This window comes from Bos grunniens, chromosome 9, assembly GCF_055505025.1.
Source record: "Bos grunniens cultivar Pamir isolate PY7600 chromosome 9, Bosgru_T2T1.0, whole genome shotgun sequence".
NCBI classification, from domain to species: domain Eukaryota; kingdom Metazoa; phylum Chordata; class Mammalia; order Artiodactyla; family Bovidae; genus Bos; species Bos grunniens.
The window spans coordinates 36,832,417-36,852,464 of NC_141173.1; the positions used below are offsets into that span (position 1 = coordinate 36,832,417).

A 20,048-nucleotide genomic window follows, 5' to 3' on the forward strand; every position below is an offset into this window, starting at 1 on the left:
CTAAGAGTCAGACATGACTGAGTGACTTCACTTTCACTTTTCACTTTCATGCATTGGAGAAGGAAATGGCAACCCACTCCAGTGTTCTTGCCAGGAGAATCCCAGGGACAGGGGAGCCTGGTGGGCTGCCGTCTATGGGGTCGCACAGAGCTGGACATGACTGAAGCGACTTAGCAGCAGCAGCAGCACACAGTTTCTGAATGTTAGAAATTCAGACATGGCTTATTTAGTAATTCTTGCTCACAGTTCTTCATGAGGTTGTAGTCAAGTTGTCACTGAGGCTATATGCAGTCTCTCTGAAGACTTCATTGAGGCTGGAGACTCTGCATCCAAGTTTACTCCTGTGGCTGTTGGTAGGAGGCTTCAGTTCCTTACTATGTGGACCTCTATATAGGGCTTCCTAGGGCACGTCTTCACACAGCAATGGATGACTGAAAGAGGAAAAGAAAGGAAGAAATAGAGAGAGAGAACCCAAGATGAAAACCCTTATCTCAAAAGTGACATTCCATCACTTAGTGGTACTAGAAGAGAGTCACTGTGTACAATCCACACTCTAGACTCAGGAAGTGGAGTTAAGCTCAGTCTTTTGGAGGGGTAATTATCACAGAATTTGAGAATATATCCTTGACATTAGCACAAAAATAATCAGTACACAGATAATATTTAAAGTCATAGGACTGGATAAGGTCTTCAAGAGAAATTGTGAGATAAAGAAATCCAAAATTTGACCTCTGGATACTACCAACAGAAAAAGAAGAGAAAAAACAAATAAATGAGGTTTTAAAACAGAAATCAGTGAGATAGTAGGAAAAAAATAGATTGTAAGGGTCTTGAAGCTAGAAAAATAAAAGTGCATTGTGTTCTGAACCCTGTAATAGATACAATAAGATCTGCTTTCTACTTTTTTACACTTAGTTTACAGACATTAATTGCACTTAACATGAACTGCATAATTATTACATATGGTAGATAATGTCTGGACATTTAAAAATATGTTATTTCATCCTCATAACAAATCAATGAGGAAAGCTTTACTATTCAGCATTTTATATATGAGAAATGGATGGTTCATAGAGTTAAATAACTTTTTCAGATTCACATGAGTGAGTTGCAAAGCTCATAACTGAATTATTGTCACCCTCATCCAAAACCCAAGTTCTAGTACCAGGTTGCAAAATATTTACTAAATTATTAGAACCTTAAAATGGCTATCTCTTTCATATACCATTATTTAGTTAATTATTTTAGCCATAGAAATAAAGTTAGTATTAATTAAAAATTGACCATAATCTTAAGAAGCTGAAATAACATTTTTATAAATGAAGGCATTTACTCCAATATGGAAAGTATATATAACTGGACATGTTAACTGAATACATAACTGTCATGTTAACTTTCCAAAACACAAATATCATCCTGGCTTATTACTACTCAGAAAATGTCAATAACTAAATGAAGTCCAAATCTGTGATTCTGGTGTTCTTTTCTAATCTCATCCTCTTAGTCCAGGCTCCAGTGCATCCAGGCTATAAATATTTTATGTAGTCCTATCTCCATTTCTTTTTTTCTTTCCCTTCCTGAAATGCTTACTATCTCCTCCAATCTTCTTGCAATGTAATGAATCACTATATACCTTGCCTCGGGCCACAAGAATCTCTCCATTCTCTGAGCTCCTGATGTCACCACGTTTTTACCACGCGGTGTTTGTACATTTCTTTACCACTGATATGCAAGCTACTTTTGGGGGAAAAAATAAACCCACTGTGTCTACTGTATTTGTCCATCTTACATCTTACAGTATGATGGCCTCTTATGCATAATAGGGCTTCCCAAGTGGCGCTAGTGGTAAAGAACCCATCTGCCAGCACAGGATATGTAAGAGACCTTGGTTCGATCCCTGGGTCAGGAAGATCACTTGGATGAGGGCATGGCAACCCCCTCCAGCATTCTAGCCTGAGAAATTCCATGGACAGAGGAGCCTGGTGGGGTACTGTCCACAGGGTTGCAAAGAGTTGGACATGACTGAAACATCTAAGCATGCACACAACTAATATATACATCCTTAACTTGACAGTAAGTATTCTATAAACAATAATAGTAAATGCAGAGAGCTTACTCTGTACCTATTCCTTTTTGAAGTATGTATATTAACTCACAAACATTTTCCTTTAATTTCCTAAAACTTTGCCCAAAATCTCTAAAATTCACTTTTGGGAAAAAGAACTGTTGAATGTGCTAATGTGTGTTTTAAACAATTTGTGTGACATACCCATACGTATCATGTTTATATAAGAAAAGTGCTGTCCTGTGCTTTTGCATCCCCATCAGAGTACAGATGGTGAATGTGGAAGTGAGTGTGCCAAGTTATCACTCTTTTTTAGTAGCACCTCATTTGTGTATAAATCGTCATCCTTATCCCATCTACTTTAAATAAACATAACCATTGACTTACGTTTCAATGTATATTTAGCTTTATTAGATAACTCTATTAAAAAGCACTACTTTACATTGTGAATATAGGCCTAATTTAGTCAAATCATGTCTTGTATAGTGCAAAGTGACCCCCAGTGTCTAAATCAATACAAAGAAAAACATATTTTGTTGATTGTAGTACCTGAACTTGGAATAATGTTCCAACTCTTTGTGATCCCATGGACTGTAGCCTGCCAAGCTCCTCCGTCCGTGGGATTTTTCAGGCAAGAATACTGGAGTGGGTTGCCATTTCCTTCTCCGGGGGATCTTGCAGACCCAGGGATTGAACCCAGGTCTCCTTCATTGCAGGCAGACTCTTTACCGTCTGAGCCACCAGGGAAGAATCTACTATAGACACAGAAAGGATCAAATAACATAATAACTATGCTATGGGGTTTGATTCTCTGAAGTTTGTTTTTTATTCACACAGACTCAAAGAAGAAAGATCTAACACTGACTTTTTCTTGATGAACAAAGCTATATTGATAGCTGAGAAAAAAAAAATCAACCTATTTATTTTTACAATCAGCAAATTGTAATCTATGGTCTTCCTTTTATACGTTGCCCCAAAAAGGCTACTAATTTCTGTGGATCTAGCAGTTTCAGAAATGGAACATTTTATAAGTGATATCAAAGTAATACAAAAGTTCCAAAGTAAGATACCTGGAATTGAAAATCCTGATAAAGTAGAAACTACTTTGCAATTTCCTCAAGGTGCTCATTTAATATTGTTTCCTAGTGCTTGGCAGATTCTCATTCTCATCTCTGTCTCACTGCACCTGCATGCAAAGATAAATGGACCCATAACATACCCCTCTGAAAAAGAAAGAGAGAGAAATGACATTTCCGGACTCAGCAAAGAATTGAGGCAGGAAGATTTGGTGGGCTCCCCAAAACCCAGTCATGATGTTTCCTCTGGTGTGAATTTAATCAGAAGTGTATACGGAGTTTTAATTAAGAAAAAAAAACCAACTATTACTTTCTTGAGCTGTTATAAAGGAATGATTATCTAGTAGTATATTGTTCCCAACAAACCAGATGAAACTTTAGTACATCCTTCCAAATCCCCTGATTTAATCTTGAAGTGAGCAACACAGAACAAAAGAACCAATTTGCTTTCTAAGAAACAAATGTTTAATCATCACACTGGACCCAAGCCAAACTGTGAAATCCTCAGGACTGGCAAAACACAAAAATAAAAACAAAAGACACATTTTTTTTTTTTTTCAAAGACACTGCTAGCACTATCTAGTATTATTAAGTCTGTCTGGTTTGTCTTTAGCAAATCTAATTGCCCTATTTCTCTATCCATTTTCCACTCCAGTATCTCACCTTAGCTTCCTAGAGCTTTCAGATCTATCCCTGAGCCTCAATTTAAGTATGTAGAGAAATAAGCAAAAAAAAAAAAAAGCATTAAAACATTGTTTGAGAAGTATCAAAGGTATTACTTTTTTTTTCTCCAGGGTTTTTGTATTTTAAATTTAATAATAATACAAAAAATATCCTGAGCTTCCATTCTGTTTCAGATTCTGGAAAAAGAGTGAAGAAGAGGCCTGGACCCTGTATCTGGGTTTTCGGTCTAGCAGGGGAGACAGAATTGTAACAGATGAGGAACCCACACTGAATGAAGGTGAAGACAGAACAGTGTTAAAGTTACAGAGAAAAATGAGAAAGTTTACTCTCTATTTTGGATGTCATAGTTGCCTTGGAAGAAGTACTGAGGGTGAGGTATTTGTGGGACTATAATCTGGAGATACCTGGGAGGAGTTAAGTATTTGATTCTGGGACTCTGTAAAATATCAGGGCTGAGGATATTAACTTGGAAAGCATCCGTGTCATCCATTCTGAGATAACAGAGAAACTTGTAAATGAGTAGTTTGCAAAGTCTATGGCTTGGACTAATCTCATGAGATACTCTGCAGAAAACAGGGCTCCAGAATCAAGTAAGATTAAGGAATACCTCATGTTTTACCCCTCCTTTAGAGATTTGTAAGTGACGTTGAACGTTTTAAACGAACTGACAAGTCCTCAATTCCTCAAGATGTAGGAAGAGAACCAGAGGAAGCCAAAAGAATAAGACATTTCAAGCAGATAAATATGATTATTTGTATAAATCTTAGAAGAAATCCCTAAAGTTAAGAATTGGCAGGGAGAATGTCTTATTCAGTTTGTTGTTCCATGACTCAGCAGAGACTGTGGCATAGATTATGTACTCCATGAATATTCAGCAGATTACTCAGTGAATAAAGAAATGCAGCAGCAAAAGCAATAATTCCTCTACAATTCCATTCAACATTCTACTAAATGCCTATAAAGACCAAGAAAAAGTCTGGCAGAAGTTCAGAAAATTTCAAATAAAAGAACATCATTCAGTTTTGGAGAAAACTTCCTAAAATACAGAGCATTTAGTATGGGTTTAGAAGTATATTCTTGGTTTTCAACGGGAAGGAGGGAAGGCAATTTTGCTTCCCACCAAGTATTTAGCAACAACTGGAGACATTTTTGATTATCATAATTTGGGCAGGGTATGGCTACTTATATCTACTGACAGAGACCAGGGAAACTGCTAACCACACTACAACATACAGGACAGCCCCCACAGCAATGAATCATCTAGTCCAAAATCGCCAATGGCACCACTGTTGAGAAATACTAAGACATAACATATGATTCAGAAACACATACAAAGCAACAAGGTAAGTCCAAATCAGGGGTAGGAAAAGGCTTCGATTAACCCTCCCTCATTTGCCTGACACTCTGGCCACAAAAATTATTCAGAGCAGAAACACATGTGACTGTTTTTGTCCAAGAATCATTTGTTAAGCCAGCCAGAGTCTGCCCACATAGCCATTCAGGGTCGTCTACCCTAAAGCCATCAGAGATGTATGTTGGCAAAAACTGGCTGAGATGCCTTTCCTCTCAAGGAAAGAACTACTAAGTCTATTCTTTCTGAACTAGTCATTCTTACAAACAAACCTCCTAAGATCCGTGCATATCAATCCGCCTTTGGTTCTAGAGCCAAAACATGGCAGTGGCTATAACTGGAAGAAGAGCAGCCCAGGCTAATGACAGTAAGAAAACATCTTTTAGGAAAGGCCAGATCTGGATGAGTCTCCGTCTGTGTAAGAATGAACAAGCAGAAAAGAAAAGGAAACATTTAGTAAACTATGCTTGATGTCTTTAAAAACATGTAAGAAGGAATAAGAGAGAGAAAACTAAAGAGTATCAGATAAAGGCAGAGATACAGAGAATTCTGAGTAAAATAATGAGGGAATGCATGAAACCCCAGAGCAAAAGCAGAACTGGAATTCCCATTAGAGATGATAAAAAGGAATGCAACCACATCAAACCGGTAATAAAGATAGCAGATTTGAGAAGACAAGTCAAATGTAAAGAACAGATGTGAAAGTAACAGGGAAATTTATAGACATGGAAGAAAGTCCTTTCTGACATAACTAAAGGAATAGTAGAATGCAGAAAAATTTGCCTACAGGTCAAAAGAAATCCAGATTTAAAGATTTAATAATCAGGCTAAAATAATAAATAAGACCTATTCTGGAAACTGTGGAAATCTGGAATTGTAGAATATTATATGAATATTAAAAATATAAAAGAAGAAGGGTGGTTTGCCTACAATTGGATAAAAGTCAGGCTAACATTAAACTTCCACAATCCTGAATAACACTAAATACCAATGGAAAACAGAGCAGGCTATCTAGTACATATCCTGTGAAATATAAATAAAATCTGAAAAATAATAAGAGAAAAATTACAAATGATAATTCTGGTGAGAAACTTGACTATCAGTTCAGTTCAGTCGCTCAGTCATGTCCAACTCATTGTGATCCCATGGATGGCAGCACACCAGGCTTCCCTGTTCATCAACAACTCCTGGAGCTTGCTCACTCATGTCCATCAAGTCGGTGATGCCATCAAACCATCTCATCCTCTGTTGACCCCTTCTTCATCCACCTTCAATCTTTCCCAGCATCAGGGTGTTTTCCAATGAGTCAGTTTTTGCCATCAGATGGCCAAAGTACTGGAGTTTCAGCTTCAGCATCAGTCCTTCCAATGAATATTCAGGACTGATTTCCTTTAGGATTGACTAGCTGGATCTCCTTGCAGTCCAAGACACTCTCAAGAGTCTTCTCCAAAACCACAGTTCAAAAGCATCAATTCTTCAGAGCTCAGCTTTCTTTATGGTCCAATTCTCACATCCATACATGACTACTGGAAACACCATAGCTTTGACTAGATGGACCTTTGTTAGCAAAGTAATGTCTCTGCTTTTTAGTATGATGTCTAGGTTTGTCAAAGTTTTTCTTCCAAGGAGCAAGTGTCTTTAATTTCATGGCTGCAGTCATCATCTACAGTGATTTTGGAGCCCCCCAAAATAAACTCTGTTACTGTTTCCATTTCTCTCCATCTATTTGCCATGAAGAGATGGGACTGGATGCCATTATCTTAGTTTTTTGAATGCTGAGTTTTAAGCCAGCTTTTTCACTCTCCTCTTTCTCATTCATCAAGAGGCTCTTTACTTCTTCTTCACTTTCTGCAATAAGGGTGGTGCGATCTGCACATCTGAGGTTATTGATATTTCTCCTGGCAATCTTGATTCCAGGTTATGCTTCATCCAGTCCAGCATCTCCCATGATGTACTCTGCATAAAAAGCAGGGTGACAATATACAGCCTTGATGTACTCCTTTCCCAATATGGAACCAGTCTGTTGTTCCATGTCCAGTCCTAACTGTTGCTTCCTGACCTGCATACAGATTTCTCAGGAGGCAGGTAAGGTGGTCTGGTATCCCTGTCTCTTGAACAATCTTCCACAGTTTATTGTGATCCACACAAAGGCTTTGGCATAGTCAATAAACCAGATGTTTTTATAACTCTTGCTTTTTTGATGATCCAACAGATGTTGGCAATTGGAACTCTGGTTCCTCAGCCTTTTCTAAATCCAGCTTGAACATCTGGACGTTCATGGCTCACATACTGTTGAAGCCTGGCTTGGAGCATTTTGAGCATTACTTTGCTAGTGTGTGAGATGAGTGCAATTGTATGGTAGTTTGAGCATTCTTGGACATTGCCCTTCTTTGGGATTGGAAGGAAAACTGACCTTTTCCAGTCCTGTGGCTACTGTTGAGTTTTACAAATTTGCTGACATATTGAGTGCAGCACTTTCACAGCATCATCTTTTAGGATTCAAAATAGCTCAACTGTAATTCTGTCATCTCCACTACCCTTTTTTGTAGTGATTCTTCCTAAGGCCTACTTGATTTCACATTCCAGGATATCTGGTTCTAGGTGAGTGATCACACCATCATGGTTATTGGGTCATGAAGATCTTTTTTGTATACTTCTTTTGTGTATTCTTGCCACCTTTTCTTAATATCTTCTGCTTCTGTTAGGTCCATATCATTTCTGTCCTTTATTATGCCCATCTTTGCATGAATTTTTTTTCCCTGGTATCTCTAATTTTTCTGAAGAGATCTCTAGTCTTTCCCATTCTATTATTTTCCTCTATTTCTTTGCAATGATAACTGAGAAAGGCTTTCTTATCTCTCCTTGCTATTCTTTGGAACTTTGCATTCTATTGGGTATATCTTTCCTTTTCTCTTTTGCCTTTCACTTCTCTTCTTTTCTCAGCTATTTGAAAGACCTCCTCAGACACCATTTTGCCTTTTTGCATTCCTTTTTCTTGGGGATGGTTTTGATCACTGCCTCCTGTATGATATCATGAACCTCCCTCCACAGTTCTTCAAGCACTCTATCAGATCTAATCCCTTGAATCTATTTGTCACTTCCACTGTAAAATTGTAAGGGATTTGATTCAGGTCACACCTGAATTGTCTAGTGGTTTCCCTACTTTCTTCAATTTACGTCTGAATTTGGCAATACAGAGTTCATGATCTGAGCCACAGTCAGCTCCCGGTCTTATTTTTGCTGACTGTTTAGAGCTTCTCCATCTTTGGCAGCTGCAAAGGATATAATCAATCTGATTATGTGTAGAGTCTTCTCTTGTGTTGTTGGAAGAGGGTGTTTGCTATGACCAGTGTGTTCTCTTGACAAAACTCTGTTAGCCTTTGCCCTGCTTCATTTTGTACTCCAAGGCCAAATTTGCCTATTACTCCAGGTATCTCTTGACTTCCTACTTTTGCATTCCAGTCCCCTATGATGAAAAGGACATCTTTTTTGGGTGTTAGTTCTAGTAGGTCTTGTAGGTCCTCATGGAACCGTTCAGCTTCTTTGGCATTACTGGTTGGGGCATAGACTTGGATTACTGTGATACTTAATGGCTTGCCTTTGAAACAAACAAAGATCATTCTGTTGTTTTTGAGATTGCACCCAAGTACTGCATTTCGGTCTCTTTTTTGACTATGAGGGCTACTCCATTTCTTCCAAGGGATTCTTGCCCACAGTAGTAGATATAATGGTCATCTGAATTAAATTCACCCATTCAGGTCAATTTTAGTTCACTGATTCCTAAAATGTTGATGTTCACTCTTGCCATCACCTGTTTGACCACTTCTAATTTACCTTGATTCATGGATGCAACATTCCAAGTTCCTATGCTTTGTTCTTTACAGAATATTGTTCTTTACAGAATCAGACTTTACTTCCATCACCAGTCACATCCACAACTAGGCATTGTTTATGCTTTGGCTCCATTTCTTCATTCTTTCTGGAGTTACTTCTCCAGTCTTCTCCAGTAACATATTGGGCACCTACAGACCGGGGGAGTTTATCTTTCAGTGTCATCTTTTTGCCTTTTCATATTGTTCATAGGGTTCTCAAGGCAAGAATACTGAAGTGGTTTGCCATTCCCTTCTCCAGTGGACCACATTTTGTCAGAACTCTCCATTGTGACCTGTCCATCTTGGGTGGCCCTACATGGCATGGCTCATAGTTTCACTGAGTTAGATAAGGCTGTGGTCCATGTGATCAGTTTGATTAGTTCTCTGTCATTGTGGTTTTCATTCTATCAGCCCTCTGAGGGATAAGGATAAGAGGCTTCTGGAAGCTTCCTGATGGGAGAGACTGAATATAGGGGAAACTGGATCTTGCTCTGATGGGCAGGGCCATGCTCCAATTCCAGTTCCAGTTCAGTCACTCAGTCGTGTCCAACTCTCTGTGACCCTATCACAGCATGCCAGGCCTCCCTGTCCATCACCAACTCCTGGAGTTTACTCAAACTCATGTCCATCGAGTCTGTGATGCCATCCAACCATCTCATCCTCTGTCATCCCCTTCTCCTCCTGCCCCCAATCCCTCCCAGCATCACGGTCTTTTCCAATGAGTCAACTCTTCGCATGAGGTGGCCAAAGTATTGGGAGTTTCAGCTTTAGCATCATTCCTTCCAATGAACACCCAGGACCAATCTCCTTTAGAATGGACTGATTGGATCTCCTTGAAGTCCAAGGGACTCTCAAGAGTCTTCTCCAACACCATAGTTCAAAAGCATCAATTCTTCGGCACTCAGCTTTCTTCACAGTCCAACTCTCACATCCATACATGACTGCTGGAAAAACCATAGCCTTGACTAGATGGACCTTTGTTGGCAAAGTAATGTCTCTGCTTTTCAATATGCTATTTAGGTTGGTCATAACTTTCCTTCCAAGGAGTAGTTCAGTTCAGTTCAGTTCAGTTGGCTGCAATCACCATCTGCAGTGATTTTGGAGCCCAGAAAAATAAAGTCTGACACTGTTTCCACTGTTTCCCTAACTATTTGCCATGAAGTGATGGGACCAGATGCCATGATCTTCATCTTCTGAATGTTGAGCTTTAAGCCAACTTTTTCACTCTCCTCTTTCACTTTCATCAAGAGGCTCTTTAGTTCCTTGCCATGCTCAGTAAATCTTTAGTCCAATTTTCTGTTGCTTGTCGGGGCTGTGTTCGTTCCCTGTTGTTTGACCTGAGACCAAACTATGGTGGAGGTAATGAAGATGATGGTGACCTCCTTCAAAAGGTCCCATGCATGCACTGCCACACTCATTGCCCCTGCTCTGGAGAATCCTGGACACTCACAGGCAAGTCTGGGTCAGTCTCTTGTGGGGTCACTGCTCCCTCTCCTGGGTCCTGGTGCACACAGGGTTTTGTTTATGCCCTCCAAGAGTCTGTTTCCTCAGTACTGTGTAGGTTCTGGTGGCTCTATGGCAGGTTAATGGCCACCTCCTCCAAGAGGGCTTATGCCACACCCAGGTCTGCTGCACCCAGATCCCCTACCCCTGTGGCAGGCCACTGCTGACCCGTACCTCCACAGGAGACACTCAAACACTCAAAGGCAGGTCTGGCTCAGTTTCTGTGGGGTCTCCTTGTGTGCACAGGTTTTGTTTGAGCCCTCTGAGTGTCTCTGGAAGATATGGGGTTTGATTCTAAATGTTATTTCACCCCTCCTACCATCTTGCTTTGCTTCAGTTAGACTTTGTTTGTATTCATATTCCCAACACGAAGCACATTGACCTTGAAAACCCAAACCACCACCAGCAGTGATAACATGGGTGTATGTGGCACTTGACCAAATTACTAAAGCTCTGCTCAAAACAATGTCAATGAACTTATAGAGAAATATTTTGTTTGCTGTATTCTACTTAGTATTTTGCATCAGTGTTCATGAGTGACTGATCTTTAATACTCTTCGCTTGTACTATCTTTAACTGGTTTCTATATTAGTGTCAAACTTGTCTGATATTAAAAAAAAAATCAGAAAATTTTGCTTCCCATTCCATATTTTAGAACAGGTGTCAGTACATTTTTTCTATAATGACTTGGTAGTAAATGGTAGCAAATATTTTAGGCAATGTGGTCCCTATGGTCTCTGTGTTGCCACTACAATCATACTTCAGTATCCTCAGGGAATTTGTTTCAAGATCCCCACATAGACCAAAATCAAAGGATGTTCAAGTCCTTTATATAAAATGGCATGGACCAATTGTACCCCAGCCTGTATCCATGCATTCTGCACCCATGGATACAGGTGGCTGCGTGTACTCAACTTTTCCATAAAGCAGCCATAAACAATAAGGAAACAAGTGGGAGTGACTATGTTCCAATTAAATTTTAGGGGTTCCAATTAATAATAAGTGGCAAACAGTCAGATTTAATCTCTTGGCCTTTATTTGTGGACTTTTTCTCTGGAATACTTCATAGAGCAAGAGGACCATGTTCTATGTGGTCTTTGATGGTTTGGGAGAAATGTCCCTGTGCCTCATCTTAGTGAAAAAGATGCTGGTGTTTCCCACTAAATAAGATCACAAGACGTTATGGGCTCATATTGTATCTTCCTTGCCTCAATTCTGGAACGGCCCACTTCTCCAAGGAGCCAGTACCATACTGTTTTAGGTATAGATGCTTTATAGTATGTTAAATGTCTGATAGAGTTAATTTTCCTTTGCAGTTATACTTTAATCATATTTTGTGACTGGATCTACCTTGTTCACCTAACTACAGAAAAACAGAGACTAGGAGGGTACATGACCCAGAGGCAGACTTGCTCACAAGGACAGGGTCTGTGAGGAGGAAGCCCAGGTCAGCAGGCCAAATCCGGGCACTAGTAGTTTGAATATACAATATTGTGACCATGCCCTTGGTCTTGTCAAAGAGGATGAGTTAACACCAGTGATATAAGGAAAGGTCTGGCAGCAGTGGATGCAGGTGCAAAGGCAATCAGATCCATTCATGTTGGGTAAAAGCAAGGAGCAAGGATCTGCTCCAGGCAGGTTTTCTGTCCCTACAGAGCAACTTTGCCTGGCATGGACAAGGCAGAGGCCTAACTGTAGAAGCTCAAGGTCCCTCCTACAGAAGGAGCAAATGGGATACCCTTGGCAGAGCTGACAGGAATCCAAGGTGTAAACTGAGACCCCAAAATAAGGCCCAAGCTGAGTTACCTAAACTGGAGCACAGGACAGAGCTGGACAAGGAGTTAAGTGGGATTTAGGCTAAACTCCAGGCGTCAAGCTGGTGCTCCTAAGTTCCTCCTGCTCAATGTCACAGTTAGTCACAGAGCCTGCAGGTGGGGTTACTTAGTTTAGCTTTGAAGGAAGGAAGAGAGAACTTGGAAATCTTCGATTAGATGCAAGCAAGTCTTTGGGGTTGTCCTTAATTAGTCATGACCATGGGTGGGTCACTTTGCCTGTGGTCTACCAAGGGAATTGAATGAGATTATACCTAAGGTTCCTTCTACTTCTAAGAGTCAGCTGCTGCTGCTGCTGCTAAGTCGCTTCAGTTGTGTCCAACTCTGTGCGACCCCACAGATGACAGCCCACCAGGCTCCCCCATCCCTGGGATTCTCCAGGCAAGAACACTGGAGTGGGTTGCCATTTCCTTCTCCCGTGCATGAAAGTGAAAAGTGAAAGTGAAGTCGCTCAGTCATGTCCTACTCTTAGCGACCCCATGGACCACAGCCCACCAGGCTCCTCCGTTCATGGGATTTTCCAGGCAAGAGTACTGGAGTGGGGTGCCACTGCCTTCTGACACCCAATTAAAAACAATGGAGGGACTTTCCTAGGTCCAGTGGTTAAGACTCCATGCTTCCATTGGGGGGACAGGTTTGATTCCTGGTTGGAGAACTAAGATCCCACATGTCTTGTGGCATAGCCAAAATAAAGGAGCAATGAAAACTCATGTTTCATTAACACATTTTATATGCCATACGTGATTTACACATTTATATACATTAAGGGGAAAGAAACTAATGTTTTTTGTTACCTGCTGCTGCTGCTAAGTTGCTTCAGTCGTATCTGACTCTGTGCAACCCCATGGACTGAAGCCCACCAGGCTTCTCCGTCCATGGCATTCTCCAGGCAAGAACACTGGAGTGGGTTGCCATTTCCTTCTCCAATGCATCAAAGTGGAAAGTGAAAGTGAAGTCGCTCAGTTGTGTCTGACTCTTAGCGATCCCACGGACTGCAGCCTACCAGGCTCCTCCATCTGTGGGATTTTCCGGGCAACAGTACTTGAGTGGGGTAATGTTTAACAACCAGCTGTCTTCAGGGGGGGAAAAATCTGATTTGTAGAATTTGCCAATATCTGAGGTGAAAATATTCCCACTATGGTTTCAAGTTATCACCATGTATTCACTGAATTCAGGGTTGGGAAGACATGCACAGTGAAACACCATCATATAGTGTTTTCATCCTACAGATGCAATAGAGTCAAATAGGCTCAGATTATAAATAATAATAAAATGTAATGAACTGATTAGAAAGTGATGTTATGAGTATATACGTACTATATTTGTTTTTAATATAACTTATTTATATAAGTGTATATATATAGTTTTCAAATGACTGTGTTGAACAACTGGCTCTCAAAATTTTTGATAATCTATCAATCCGTCCTTATTAGCTGATAAGGGCCAGCTGCAGCATACTACTGATTATGACCTGCTGTCTACTAGAGGCCATGATTGTCACTGTAGTTTTATTATTTCATTAATCCTCATTGTGACTTTCTGAAATAAGAATTGTTTTTCTGATGAATAAAAGGATCTCAGAAAGGTTAAATAACCTACCTGGGACCACACAGCTGCTATGGTTATGTGACCTTCACCCTCCAAATCCCCAAATTCTATTATCTCATGCTGTCTCTCATAGAGCAAAATTTTTATTTTAAACAGTTTTATTCTTTAAGTGAGTAAACTATGTTCCAGGTAAAGCCAAAGCCCTCTGATTTCAGTGACTGTGTGACCACTGATGTGTGTTTGAGGTCACTGCCACTGAATCAGTTTGGTGTCAGAAAGGGTCATTAAGCTACATAAGATGCCACTGTGAGGCGGGACTTGACTACAGTTTTCTAGATGAGCACACAGGAGAGCACCGCTTACCCAGTAATAAGTCTCCACCCAGAAACACTGGGAATCACCCCAAGTTCCCCTCTCATTTTCCTTTCTTTTCCCTAAAGTAATTCCAACTCAATAAAGCTAATTCCTTTTTAATCAAGTCAATATTTTATACAATGAACCTCAACTATTCAATTCAACGAATTGAATTTCAATGAAATTCATTGAAACTGAATTGAATTTCAGTTGAAATTCAATGAATTTCAACTATTGTGGCATGTACTGCCACACTCAGTAAGTCCAACCCTGCAGCAGGCCACCACCAACCCACGCCTCCACTGGAGACTCCTGGACACTCACAAGCAAGTCTGGGTCAGTGTCTTGTGGGGTCGCTGCTCCTTTCTCCTGGGTCCTGGCGCACACAAGGTTTTGTTTGTGCCCTCCAAGAGTCTGTTTCCCCAGTCCTCTGTAAGTTCTGTAATCAAAATCCACTGGCCTCCAAAGTCAAATTTTCTGGAAGTTCTCAGTCTCTTTGCCAGATCCCCAGGTTGGGAAATCTGGTGTGAGTCCTAGAACTTTCTTAACAGTGTGAGAACTTCTTTGGTATAATTGTTCTGTACTTAACCTATCAGTCTGTGGCAAATTAAGGATAGAAAAGGATTAGAATTTGATTCCAATTGATCAAAATACAATTTTCATATTTTAATAAATATAGTGGACTTGATGTTACATGTCAAAAAAGAATAAATCTTTTTCAATATCAAATATTACTGATATTTGATATATATATTATATGTTAATCATACTGTTTTGTCCCTCCTTCTTGCAATGACTCCACATCCTCCTCTTTTTTCAGCTTAAATGCCATGTCGTCTCAGTAAATCAGTTCTCTGAGAAAAAAGAAAAAAGGTCCTGATTTGAAGTAGTCACCAATTTCCATAGGGTTGATATTCCCACCATGGCCAATTTTAAGGTGCAAAAGGTTTAGCAACCAGCTGTCAAGATCCCTGAATGTTTAATGACAGAGCTAGTAAGATCCAACTCCATCACACCACTGAGAATTTTACCTTCTCTGGTGAAGCAGTTCCTCACTTACTACATTTCATTAAGGTTAGCTGTTGGCATTCATGTTTTTTATCACCAGACTGGGAATCACTGGAGAGCAGGGACTGTAACAGCAACAATAACAATAATAATAATGTCATCACTTATTTGTTAAAGAGAAAGTTGGCTGAGAATATTGAATGCTTGACAGACAAAAGGCTACTGGCACTACAGATGGAAAAGACTATTTGAAAAGGCCAACAAATAGACGCATTTTATTACTGGAGTTTGGCCTCAAAACTTGGAAAGGAATCCTAAGCTTCAGTGAGCTAGAACAGACCCCAGATGAGTCACAGAAACTCAGTGTGAGTCCCTCGCCTACCTGAAGATGTGTCAGGTATTTATATTTGCTCCTTTTCCCTAAACATGCATTAAGTCTAGTATCTTTCCACGTTAATAGTATGATGAAACCATGAAAGATAATTTCAGCACCTAGAGCAGTAAGCACTCCAGTACCTGGCTGTGGAATCCATCCTGATTACCAATGGGCTCTCTGAGGAAGTTAGAAAAAAGATATAATTCTCAAAAGAGAGAAGGCTTTGGATTCCTGTATGACAATGACATAAGACAGAAGCCAAACTCCCAACAGAATCCAAAGTTCATTCTGTGAATACCTGGCATTTTAACTTCTTTGCTCATCCCACCCTGAGCTCTACCCTCCAGAGCCTGGTGAGATCGTCCCTGATCTGAAGCAGAGTCAGATCTCTAGGTGGCAAGGAGGGACAGCTGGTGTTGTGAGTGGAAAAGAGCCTTGAACTCTTTTGGATGGGGTGGTAACTCTGGCAAGAGTCAGCAAACATTTTCTTAAAGTGAAAGTGTTAGTTGCTCAGTCCTATCTGAGTTTTTCAGGACCCCATGGACTACAGCTTGCTAGGCTCCTCTGTCCATGGGATTCTCTAGGCAAAAATACTGGAACGGGTAGCCATTTCCTTCTCCAGGGGATCTTCCTGATCCAGGGATAGAACCCAGGTCTCCTCATTGCAGGCAGATTCTTTACCATCTAAGCCACCAAGGAAGCCCTTTTCTTAAAGGATCACGTAAAAATATTTTAGCCTTACAGACAAAACAATCTCTGTTGGCAGAAATTGAGGCTGCATAGTGCCCAATTCATAACAAATAAATTCTCTAAATTCTCAGTAGCACAAAGTCACAAAAGAGGAAACATTAATAATGATACAGAATAGAACTTAAGTATTATGATAATTTAACCAAAATTTTAAAATTGAATAAAAACAACATAATTGCAAGAGTCAACATCATCTTCAGCATTAAAGGACAGCAATATTTACTAATGCCTCATTTTTAGTCTAGCAGTTTCTTATTTATATGAGAACCTTACATTATGTTCCACATGAACTTTACTTTTAATGTACAATCTGTAAGAACAAGAATCACTCAAATTCAACTTTATTTTGAACACAGGTTTGACATTTAGATGACCATTTGAGAATGTGAGGCATTTTATACATATTTCAAAAGTCCTTCTCCGATGCCAGGTCTGTACAGCTAACAATTTTAACAGTCAATCCAGTGTTTGTAGCTGTCTTACAACCAAATCAGATTGCTACATGGTCAATCAGTTGATCAATGCATAATTGATTGTGAAGATAGCCAGAAATATCAGCACATTTATTAACTGTGTGGAGATACAGACAAAACCAATGAGCAAATTGAAGCAAGGAAATTAAAAGAAAGTAATCAAAATTGTTTTGATCAAAGAGACTATTCAGATGAGTGAGACCTAAATTTTATCTAAGTTTTTTCTCTTGGAAAATCTCGAATATTTCATACTTAGAATTCTTGGCATGTATTTATTTATTACCTACCTCCAGCAGTCTCTCACATGGAAGGTGCTTGAAAATGCTCTTTCTTGGTCCTCCACCAATATTACCAATTTACATCTATTAAAATAAAAACAAAAGTATAAAATAGTATGTTTTTTGAAATAGACAGAGACAGCAAGATTACTTAACCAATTATTTTATAAGCATGACACAACAAAGCAAAGGGAGGAGAAAGAAATAGAAGAAGGTGAATTAAAATCAGATTTTAAGAAAAAAACATTTAAAAAGTAGATAAAAGTTTTAACAACTCATTTAATTTTGTATATAATGTTTTATATATGTATCTAACACATATACAAACTTAAATGACTTTATAATTGTGTATATGTTTACATGTATTTTATTTTATAAATGTTATTTAATTTTAAACAGGCAGGTTATTACCTCTTGAAGATAAAGCATACAGATACTCTGGCACTGATCTTTTTAGTACTTTACATTCAAAATATCTGTGACCATGTATATGCAAATGGGCTTCCCAGATAGCACAAGTGGTAAAGAACCCACCTGCCAATGTAGGAGATGCAAGAGATGTGAGTTCGATCCCTGGCTCAGGAAGATCCCCTGGAGGAGGGTATGGCAACCCACTCCAGTATTCTTGCCTGGAGAATCCCATGGACAGAGGAGCCTGGCAGGCTATAGTCCACTGGGCTGCAAAGAGTCAGACACAACTGAAGCAACTTAGCACACACACATGCATCTGCAAACAGATAATATAAAACTATAAAATTTTTATGGAGTTAATATTAAAGTATTAACAGAAAATGAGCTTTATAGGGCATTTGAACACATTCATAATTTCATTTGAGCCTCACATTTGAGCCTTCTTTATTGACCACATTCTGTAGGTCAATCAAGAACTAGCATCCGTCATATTTCAGGGATGAGGTACCTGGAGGTCAGATGAATGAGGCGACTTTGCCGAGGTCGCACTAATGTTAAAGGGTGAAACAGATATATGATCAAGGTGTTCTGACCTTTTTCATTGAATGATTCTGCTTTCTACAACATCAGCACTGAGATGTGAATTAAGTTCTTTATTTTACAAAAAATCATTTTCCATGAAACTTGGTAAGAACCTGTGCAAATGTTATATACAGTGCACATGTTTATCAAGAAGAGTCAGAATAAGTTAAGCCACCCCAGTGAATTAACTGTGTTTGGTTGTAGAACAATATGAAAACACACCCAGCCTCAGCCTCATCTGGGTGCATATTTTAAGAATTTAATCTTCTATTTGTCCAGACACTCTGTGCTAACCACAGGGGAAGGAAAACAGACTTGCTTCTGTTTCAGACTGGCTGGTACTGGAGCAATAATTCCTTGTTGTTTTAAAATTGTAATGTAAAATTATCAGTACTTAATGGGTGAGATGGATTGGTACATATACTCTCTTCAAACTAGATTTTTCTCTTCTCTTCTTCTGTAGCTATGTCCTGTCAAAAAAGACAGTAACAAATAAAAATTTTAAAACACAGGCACAGCAACATCTAGATATTTACCACCAGTGGGGTTTGTAGTCAATCAGCATGTACAATGAGAAATAACTGAGGGAGACTTCCTAGTGTCTTCAGAAAATGTGGTAAGTTAAATATTCTTCTAAAGCCTGTGGTTTTGCTTCTACATCAGAATAGTGTTGGAATCATGATTCTAGAAAAGAACCCAACTGGTTTTGGTTCCACTGAGAAAGAAAGACACTTTCTAATTCTCCACCCTCTATATATCCTTTACTAATTCCCTTCAAATGCAGCTCATTTCCCATCTGTCTAAATTGTATACTAGATTTTTGTCAATAGTTAATCATTGATGTGTGTAAAATTCTACAAAATTGTAAAGGCCTATATAAAGTTAAGCTATTATTATTGCTTTCCTTACTAATATTTTTCTTGATGCCAAATATCTGATCCAAAGAATTCAGTCAAAGTGAGTATGTATTTGTAATTATTATCTTAAGCATCCACTTGAAAATAACTGCTTAAGGCCAGTTTATAAAAAATGAAGAAACAACTTTACTTTGAATGTCTTTTTATTTAGAACTCTACACAAATCAGCTTTAATTGTTCTTCCTTTTCTAAAAAGGTATAGTCTCTTTAAATATCCATTGCTAGCATGTAACATTTTTCAAAATGTTCTAATTAAAATTGACAAGATTCTTCTTGCAAAACCTATTCCAATAGTCCTTTTCTGACACCCACAGCCTTCAAAACAACTTCAGTGGAGAGATAGGAAAGTCAGATTAACAGCAGTATACTAGGAATATTTTGCCCCAAATACTTCCAATCCCAGAATTCTTTCATTAGATTTTGACTACATTTTTGTCTGAATTGGATACACAGAGAATCAGTTAAAGTGTAGAGACAAAAAAATGACCAAGTCTCACTGTGTTAAATTAATAAGAAAACCTTCATTCCATCTACCCCAGATTTCTCAGACCACTTATGAACCAGGGATCATGGACTAGGCTGCACGTAGTATTACTCTCAAAACTAGAGGAGAAGAAATTGTTTTTTTGACAAATTAATTTTCAATTTCAAATGGCCTAAAGCAGCCCTGAAACCCTGTTACACTTTTAATTTATATTAAATTAGTAGATGCAGGTCTTGATGAAGTGGGGGCCTTCTCTATAGTCACAGTTAAGAAGGAAACTATTACCTTTCTCTGGGTCAGTGTTCCCATTTTGCTTTAATAAAATTGCCTTATAAAGATACTGAGCCTGTTTTCTCCTGTTGCAGTTAATCAATGGTTTCACAACAGCTTAAACTAAAATGAAATGGCCCCACCCAAGAGCTCTACCCATTCCAGTAGTTAGAAGATTTTCCACCTATTTAGGTAAGCAATGAGATTTTACTCC

The 20,048-nt window shown here is 39.0% G+C and overlaps 1 protein-coding gene across 1 annotated transcript in view; it reads right to left on the minus strand.

The window, feature by feature from the left end:
* LOC147365801 (uncharacterized) overlaps nucleotides 1-20,048 on the minus strand; it is an 856,584-nt gene that overhangs the window by 691,594 nt on the left and 144,942 nt on the right. The window contains exons 3-4 of the transcript XR_015132793.1: nucleotides 17,705-17,848; nucleotides 17,180-17,254 (exon numbers count right to left, since the gene is read on the minus strand). The gene's annotated coding sequence lies outside the window, so the exon portion shown is untranslated. The remainder of the gene's footprint in view (nucleotides 1-17,179; nucleotides 17,255-17,704; nucleotides 17,849-20,048) is intronic.